Consider the following 8,115-nt stretch of genomic DNA (forward strand, 5'->3'; position numbering starts at 1 on the left):
GATAGGGTCCTTCCCAATTCGGGCCGAGCTTCCCTTCATTAGGATCTAGAGTGTTGATGGTGACCTTCCTTAGGACTAAGTCCCCGACTCTGAAGTGGCGAAGGTTGGTTCTTCTATTGTAGTACCTTTCGATTCGTTGCTTTTGTGTAGCCATTCGAACGAGTGCCGCTTCTCGTTTTTCATCTAATAATTCCAGGCTAGTATTAATCGCCTCATGGTTTGATTCCTCCGTTGCATGTCGAAACCTAGCGCTGGGTTCTTCGACTTCGATTGGAATCAAAGCTTCGGAGCCATATACTAAGAAAAACGGAGTTGCCCCTGTACTGGACTTCGGTGTTGTTCGATATGCCCAAAGGACTTCGGGTAGAATTTCTCTCCACTTCCCTTTAGCTTCGTTCAACCTTTTCTTCAGGTTTTGGATGATAGTCTTGTTCGTCGATTCGTCCTATCCGTTCCATTAGGGTGATACGGTGTTGACAATATCCTTTTTATTTTATGGTCTTCGAGAAATTTCGTCACTTTACTACCGATAAATTTTTTACCATTATCGCATACTATTTTTGCGTGTATCCCAAATCGACACACGATGTGATCCCAAATGAAGTCTATAACCTCTTTTTTCTCTCACTTTCTCGAACGCCTGTGCTTCAACCCATTTAGAGAAATAGTCAGTCATAAATAAAATGAACTTAGCTTTACCTGGGGCCGATGGAAGAGAGCCGACGATATCCATCCCCCATTTCATGAATGGCCATGAGGATAGGACTGAATGAAGTTGTACTCCAGGCTGATGGATCATCGGTGCAAACTTTTGACATTTATCACATTTTCTAACAAACTCCTTAGTATATTTTTCCATTTTATCCCAGTAGTATCCTGCTCTAATGATTTTGTGAATCAGTGATTCGGTGCCGGAGTAGTTCCCACAAGTGCCTTCATGGACCTCTCGTAAAAAATAATCGGTGCCTCCTGGTCCTAAGCACACTGCCAATGGTCCATCAAATGTTCTTCTGTACAATGTTCCATCTTCGGCCAATGTGAATCGAGCAGCTTTGGTTCGTAGGGTTCTCGACTCTTTAGGGTCCGATGAGAGCTTTCCATTCTTCAAGTATTCAATATATTTATTCCTCCAATCCCAGGTTAAGCTTGTAGAGTTTATCTCGGCATGACCTTCCTCGATCACAGATTTTGAGAGTTGAACAACAGTCCCCGAGTTGATCTCATCTTCCTCGACCGATGACCCCTGCATCGGCCTCACCGTTTTGTTCTCGAGGTACATGTTGTAAAGTCCAATCCTTGAAACGGTGCAAAGTTACCTGCAGCTTGTCCAAATACCTTTGCATTCTATCCTCTCGAACTTCGAAGGTTTTGTTTACTTGGTTTACCACCAGTAAAGAGTCATACTTGGCTTCAATGACTTCTACCCCCAAGCTTTTAGCTAGCTCGAGACCTGCAATCATGGCCTCGTACTCCGCCCTATTGTTAGTCAACCTAGAAGTTTTGATATATTGCCTAATAGTGCTACCCGTGGGTGGCTTCAAAATGATGCCTAGCTCGGATCCTTTCACATTTGAAGCACCGTCTGTGAAAAGGGTCCATACCCCCGATGACGTACCCGATTTTAACAAGAGTTCCTTTTCAACTTCGGGTACGAGGGTTGACGTGAAATCGGCCACGAAGTCCGCTAAAATTTGAGACTTGATGGTCGTCTGAGATTGATATTCGATGTCGTACCCACTGAGTTCGACGGCCCATTTGGCCAATCGGCCCGACAGTTCGGGCTTGTGCAAAATATTAGGAAGTGGGTAAGTGGTTAATACGCATACTGGGTGACATTGAAAGTATGGTCTTAACTTTCTAGAGGCGCTTATCAGTGCAAGTGCTAATTTTTCTAAGTGTGGATATCTAGTTTCTGTTTCTTCTAAGGTTTGACTTACATAATAAACAGGAAATTGCGTACCTTGCTATTCTTGAACTAGGACACCACTTACCGTAATTTCTGATACTGCCAAGTATAAGTAAAGCTTCTCATCTGCCTTTGGAGTGTGAAGCAGTGGTGGGCTCGATAGGTATCGCTTCAACTCTTTCAATGCTTGTTGGCATTCCTGGGTCAAGGCGAAATCATTCTTTTTTTTGAGTAAAGAGAAAAATATGTGGCTTCGATCCGATGACCTCGAAATGAATCAGCCTAAGGCAATTATCCGCCCAGTTAGCCTCTGTACGGCTTTTACACTATCCACGACGGCGATGTCTTCGATGGCCTTGATTTTATCGGGGTTGATCTCGATTCCCCGATTCGATACCATTAAGCCAAGGAACTTGCCTGAACCAACCCCGAAATCACATTTCTCGGGGTTGAGCTTCATGTTGTATTTCCTTAAAATCTCGAACGTTTCCTACATATGATCCAAATGGTCCTCTGCGCAGGGACTTAACTAGCATGTCATCAATATAAATCTCCATTGATTTACCTATTTGTTCTTCAAACATTTTATTCACTATGCGTTGGTAAATAGCTCCTGCATTTTTTAGCCCGAAGGGCATTATATTATAACAATATGTTCCATACTTGGTGATAAATGAAGTATTTTCTTGGTCTTCCGGGTTCATTTGGATTTGATTGTACTCGGAATAGGCATCGAGAAAAGTAAGGATCTCGTGGCCGGCCGTGGCATCGATCATGTGATCGATGTTAGGCAGTGGAAAAGAATCTTTGGGGCATGCCTTGTTTAAATCCTTATAATTTATACACATTCTAAGTTTATCCCCTTTTCGAGGGACTACAACTACATTGGCTAACCATTCGGGATATTTCACCTCCCGAATGGATCCTATTTGAGAAGTTTAGTTACCTCAATGGCAAATAATTACCTCGTGGAAACAAAACAGAATTCTTTTCAACTTTAAGAAAATCACAACAATAATCAAAGGCAACTGCGGCCATAAATCAATATCAATAAGGGCACTCCCGAGGTACCGCCTCGTAGTCCCAAATCATAAACAAATTCACAATATCTCATTTCCTTATCTCACCGCGGGAGCCTTCACAATTTATTTAAAGAAAATATTTTTTTTTCCGAAATAACATCCCGCGTTTTAGCCACCCTTATCACACTGCATGACTTCTAATAGTCACCCCTACTAGCCACGCGTATCAAGCCACCTGTAAGCACGTAATTTTTGACCCACACATTAGAATTACCTTTAATAGTCCTAGTATTTTTTAGAATATTTATTTGATTTTATTTCATTAGGATTTTATTTTATTATTAATTTTAATTCTATTTTTTTAAAGCACAAAAATTGAAAAATACAAAAATAGTTTCATTTTCTCTATTTAATTTAGGTATTAGGTATTTTTAGAAAGATATTATTATTATTATTATTATTTGAAAATACCAAAAAAATATGTTTTGTATTAATTAGTATATTTTAATAGTATTAGTATTTTTATTTTTATTTTTTGTTCAATGAGTAAGAATTGAATTTGGGCCAATTGGGAGCTCATTTTCGTATTTTGGTGGCCCAGCAAGACAAAGGCCTATCCTTCTCAATCCTTTTTAGCCCAAACCCTTTTCTCACCCATCAAACCCCTCCCTTAATCATAGCCATTGATCTACTTTCATCCAAAGGCCAATACTCACTCCCCACTATCATATAAAAACTAAATTAACATCCAAAAACCCTAAGCTAATTCACATGAACCTAGCCGATGCGCCCACACCTCATCTTTACCGCATAATTGATTTTTTTACAAAAATGACACTCACTATACACAGATCATAGAGAGGAAAACTCCTAACCTAGTTGTTGCTTGCTCCTTCTGTTTTGAGACATCATCAGCGCTTCACCTCCCCTTTAGAACTTCATCATTCTTTCCCTCAAAATTAAAGATACACACACACATAAACATAGAAAAGAGGTAGTCGCCTCCCCTCAAAAAGCCCCCTCTTGTTTTCTGCCTCGCCTCATCGCCGACGAGCTAAGCCAAAAACCGGCGACGGCTACTGCTCCTCCTCCTCCTCCGTCGTCTTCCCCATTATTTGTTACTGCTGCGACGGAAGGTGACGAATCTGGCCGGAAATCCAATTTTAAAAGCTATGGAGTTTCAATTGAGGTTTTTTGCGCCGTTGAATTGAGGTTATCGTCGAGGTCCCCGGTTCGAGCTTTTCGTTTAGTTGGTGATTCGAGTAGTGTTTGAGTTATATCGGTACTCTCTTCCTCGATGTATTCAGAGAAATTCAATATTTAAACAAATTTCAAAGCTTCTGTTCATTTAAAGGTCAGCTTTCTGTTTGCTAGCATTTTGATATTGTCTTTCTTCGTTGTTATGGATTTTGCACCACTGCGTTTAGTTCCCATAAAGTATTTTCTATCTTTGATTAGTTGGTACCTGGGTCTAAGTTGAGAACTTTCTATTATTTGACAAGAAATAAGGGTACTATTGACAATGACAATGGAACCAATATATGATGATAGAGTAGAATTTCACGAGTCTGATTTGCTAGCTTACTGCAAAGATAATCAAATAGAACTTGAAAGAATTGTTGGATGCATACTGCAGATTCTTAATCCAAATCCAGATGCAATGTCCAAGTTGATTACTGAAAATGCTAGTAAAGAATTTCTGCATTCATTAAGCAATTATTGTCAAAAGTGGAAACATCACACGATATGGTTCTACATGTGTTGTAGCTGCCCAATGACAAATGCTTTTGCTTTACATTTTTTTTATATAAAAGATTTTGAATAAGTGCATTGTTTTCCTTTGAGTTTACATAGTTATCAAAATTAGTGTATTCATTTGTTACATTAACCGTTAAACTATTAAGATGCAAATGGAAACTACATAGTGTAAATGATTCTTATAATTTCAACAACTAAGCCACACACATCTTATCCACAACAATTTTCATAATTCTTGGCTTTACAATAATCTCAAAGTTTAGGAAGAATGATGAATATCGCAGTTTACTTTAGGCGCGTAAATAAATCATCGTGACTATGGGTACGGTTCCCGTGGCATGGTCACGATACATAATCCCCAATTCGGGTGTGCATTTCATGTGACCCGATCATAACTTCAAATAATAATAATAAACATGTTGTATATCGCGGGTACGTTTCATGTGGTGCGATTTGCAATATGTACAAAATCAACGAATGCGCGACATCGCGACTTGTTCAAAATAATTCCATAAATAATTAAAAGAGGTAGAAGGTAAAATGATGCATAAAAGGTTTTAAGCATGTAATGAATGAGATAATTAGGCCAATTATTAATAGTTGAGCGACCGTGCTAAAACCACGGAATTCAGGAGTGCCTCACACCTTCTCCTGGGTTAACAGAATTCCTTACCCGGTCTTCTGTTTCCTCGATTTGGGATTTAAAATAAATCGGTGACTTGGGACACCATAAATTATTCCAAGTGGCGACTCTGGATAAATAAATAATCCCATTTCGATTAATGTCACTTATTTTGTAAAAAACTCCCCTATCCCATATCCCCCGCGGGAAAAAGGAGGTGTGACAGCTCTGGCGACTCTGCTGGGGATTTGAACCCAGAATCTCTGGTTCAGGGTTCAGAATTCAAGCTTAGAATAGCTGTTATGATTGGCTTTCGTGATTGTCTGATTTTTACGTGTTTGAGCCTAATGTGCTAAATGCCGCTTTTTTTTACCGCTTTGATATTATGTGAATTGTATATAAACTGATATGAAACCCTTCTTCTCTCCGAGTCTTCTAAATCTTCTGGAAAGCGTGCGCTTCGCGTGACTTCTTTTCTGTTAGAGTCATATCCTAATTTTAGAACGAGGTTCGGACAAGTTGCAAAGCTGGTGAAGCTTCTGTATTTCCAGTACGCTGCCCCCCCCCTCCCCCGGCTCGCGTTGTCCTCTCGGGTAAGCCAGGTCTAGAACAATACACCCAGGATTTAAACTTAGAATAACATAGCCTCATGCTGGATCCCTAGTAGGAACGTTTGTTTGCATCACGTGCATTTGACTTTGGGACTCAACACATGGGTTGGGTCCGTCCAGGACAGGTGTACCCAAATTAAAAGACCATCCCGATGCATTACGTGCTACTTGTGTATTCATTTGCTTCGGGTTATATGTTGACCGACTTCTAGAATAGGGAAAGAAAATCAAGAAAAAACAACAACAAGAGTGACGTAGGTATTTGAAACATTTCGAAACTCTGCCGAAATTTTGAAAAAAAAAGAAGAAAGAAAATAAGCCAATGTTATAAAAATTCAGGTTTTCCCTGTTCCGTCAAAACTGGCAGAACTACGCGGGTTTGATTCTCACCGGATGTGAGATACGTAGGCAAACCTAATCGGTTCCGGCCCCCATTTTTTAAAAAATTCAAAAATATTTTCCTTTAATTTCTTCTTTAGGAGTCTTTTTTTAGAAAATCCCAAACAAATAACAAATAAGAAATTTTTTTAAACCAAAAAATATTTTATTTGTAGGAGTCTTTCATTAGAAAAGGAAACAAATGAAATCAAAATCCAAAAAAATATTTTTCTACTTTTTTTTTCAGAAGTCTTTTTCCCAAAATTCAAAACAAAAATCAAAAATACAAAAAATATTTTATTTCTTCTTTAGAAGTCTTTCTTTCAAAAATTTCAAAAAAAAATCAAAATCAAAAAACCAAAACCAAAAATCCAAAAATATTTTCTTTCCTCTTTAAAAGCCTTTCTTTCGAAAATTTAATAAAAATAAAATTGCAAAAAAGTACATATTCTTTTTTCTAAATGCTTTCATTGTCTGAGTGTTTTCAAAAGTAAAAAAAAGTGTTAGCTTATTTACCTATTCATAATCCTCCCGGACTACGCAAGATCTGATTCATGTTCCTACATGATACGTAGGCAACCCACATCAGGTTCGATCGAATGAAAAAAAAAAGAAGGAAAGAAACAAAAAAAAAAGAAAAAAAGAGAGAAAGGAAAGAAACAAAAAAAAAGAGAAAAGATTGAAAAGGAAAAAAGAAAGAGAGTGTTTATTCTAACATGCTTGTTTTTTTGAAATAAAAAGCTAGTTAAATGTGGTCGGTATGTTGGTTTGCAATGATGATTCCAGGATCGTTCGGAAATAAAAGCATCTTTTCAACCAATGGAACAAACACAACTGTTGTTGATCCAAGGTCACGGAAAGGCAAATAGGCAAGTTGGCGGTGAAAAATAAAAATGGAGACAAATGTGGGGTTGACTTTACCAGATTTGAGCAATAGGACATGGCCTGCTCGGGATGATTGTCAAAATTTGAGTGTTGAATCCAAAGCAATCAAAATGGTTAAATGTCGTAGTAATGCTGATGTGCGAATGTGTGGCTAAGGTGTCGCTTAGCAACTGGAAAGTCACTCCTCTTTTAGCCATGGTAGCTTATTTTTTCTTCTTTTCTTCTTCTTTTTGTGTTATCGGACCCTGCTATCCTTTATTCAATAAAAAGTAGTCAGTCATTTTGTGTTCATTTTTGTGCATAGTTCTTTTCACGCTAGTTCTAGTGACATGACATGCATGCAGAATTTTTGGTTAGATCTTAGAAAATTGATTTAGTCTTGAATTGGATAACTGAGAAAGAGATACTTTTGAAGATGAATAGAGACATGAAACATTTGAAAAATAAGCATGAGCCAAGTTTACATAGAACAAAAGCAGTCATGCTCATAATAGTTAAGGATCTCTACCTTTTGAATCATTGAGAAGATCGGGCTTAAGGATAATCGGACGGGTTGAAGTTTGTTTAGAACTAAGAGATAGAAAGTGTTTTTCAAAAGAAGGTGTATCCCAGTCAACTTGAAATAGATCAGTTTATTGGCAAAATGCATCTTCTACATCAAGACAAAATCGAAAAAAGTCACCCAAATTGACAAGGGTCATTAACTGCGAGGAAAGTATTGCTCATACAGCTTTACACTGAAAAAGACCCAAAAAGCAACATGTTCATCAATGCAGTGATCACGAAAGGATGCTATGTTTGGCGTTCTCGAGGCTGGGAGGCCCTTTTTCTGCTACCTAAACACTTTATACCCCTCTCTACCCCTTTTGAGCCTGTGTTATTTTCTTTGACCACCCTCTTTTGGAATCAAGTTTAGAGTTAAAAGTCAAAAAA

The 8,115-nt window shown here is 38.2% G+C and overlaps 1 long non-coding RNA gene across 1 annotated transcript; it reads left to right on the forward strand.

Annotated features, from left to right (window-relative positions):
* The first annotated feature begins 3,553 nt into the window (after positions 1-3,553).
* Positions 3,554-7,473, forward strand: LOC108944831 (uncharacterized). Its single transcript, XR_011414158.1, has 2 exons — positions 3,554-4,282; positions 7,084-7,473. It is a non-coding gene; the product is annotated as an uncharacterized lncRNA (long non-coding RNA).
* The last annotated feature ends 642 nt before the right edge of the window (positions 7,474-8,115 follow it).

This window comes from Nicotiana tomentosiformis, chromosome 2 (assembly GCF_000390325.3).
Source record: "Nicotiana tomentosiformis chromosome 2, ASM39032v3, whole genome shotgun sequence".
Taxonomy (NCBI): domain Eukaryota; kingdom Viridiplantae; phylum Streptophyta; class Magnoliopsida; order Solanales; family Solanaceae; genus Nicotiana; species Nicotiana tomentosiformis.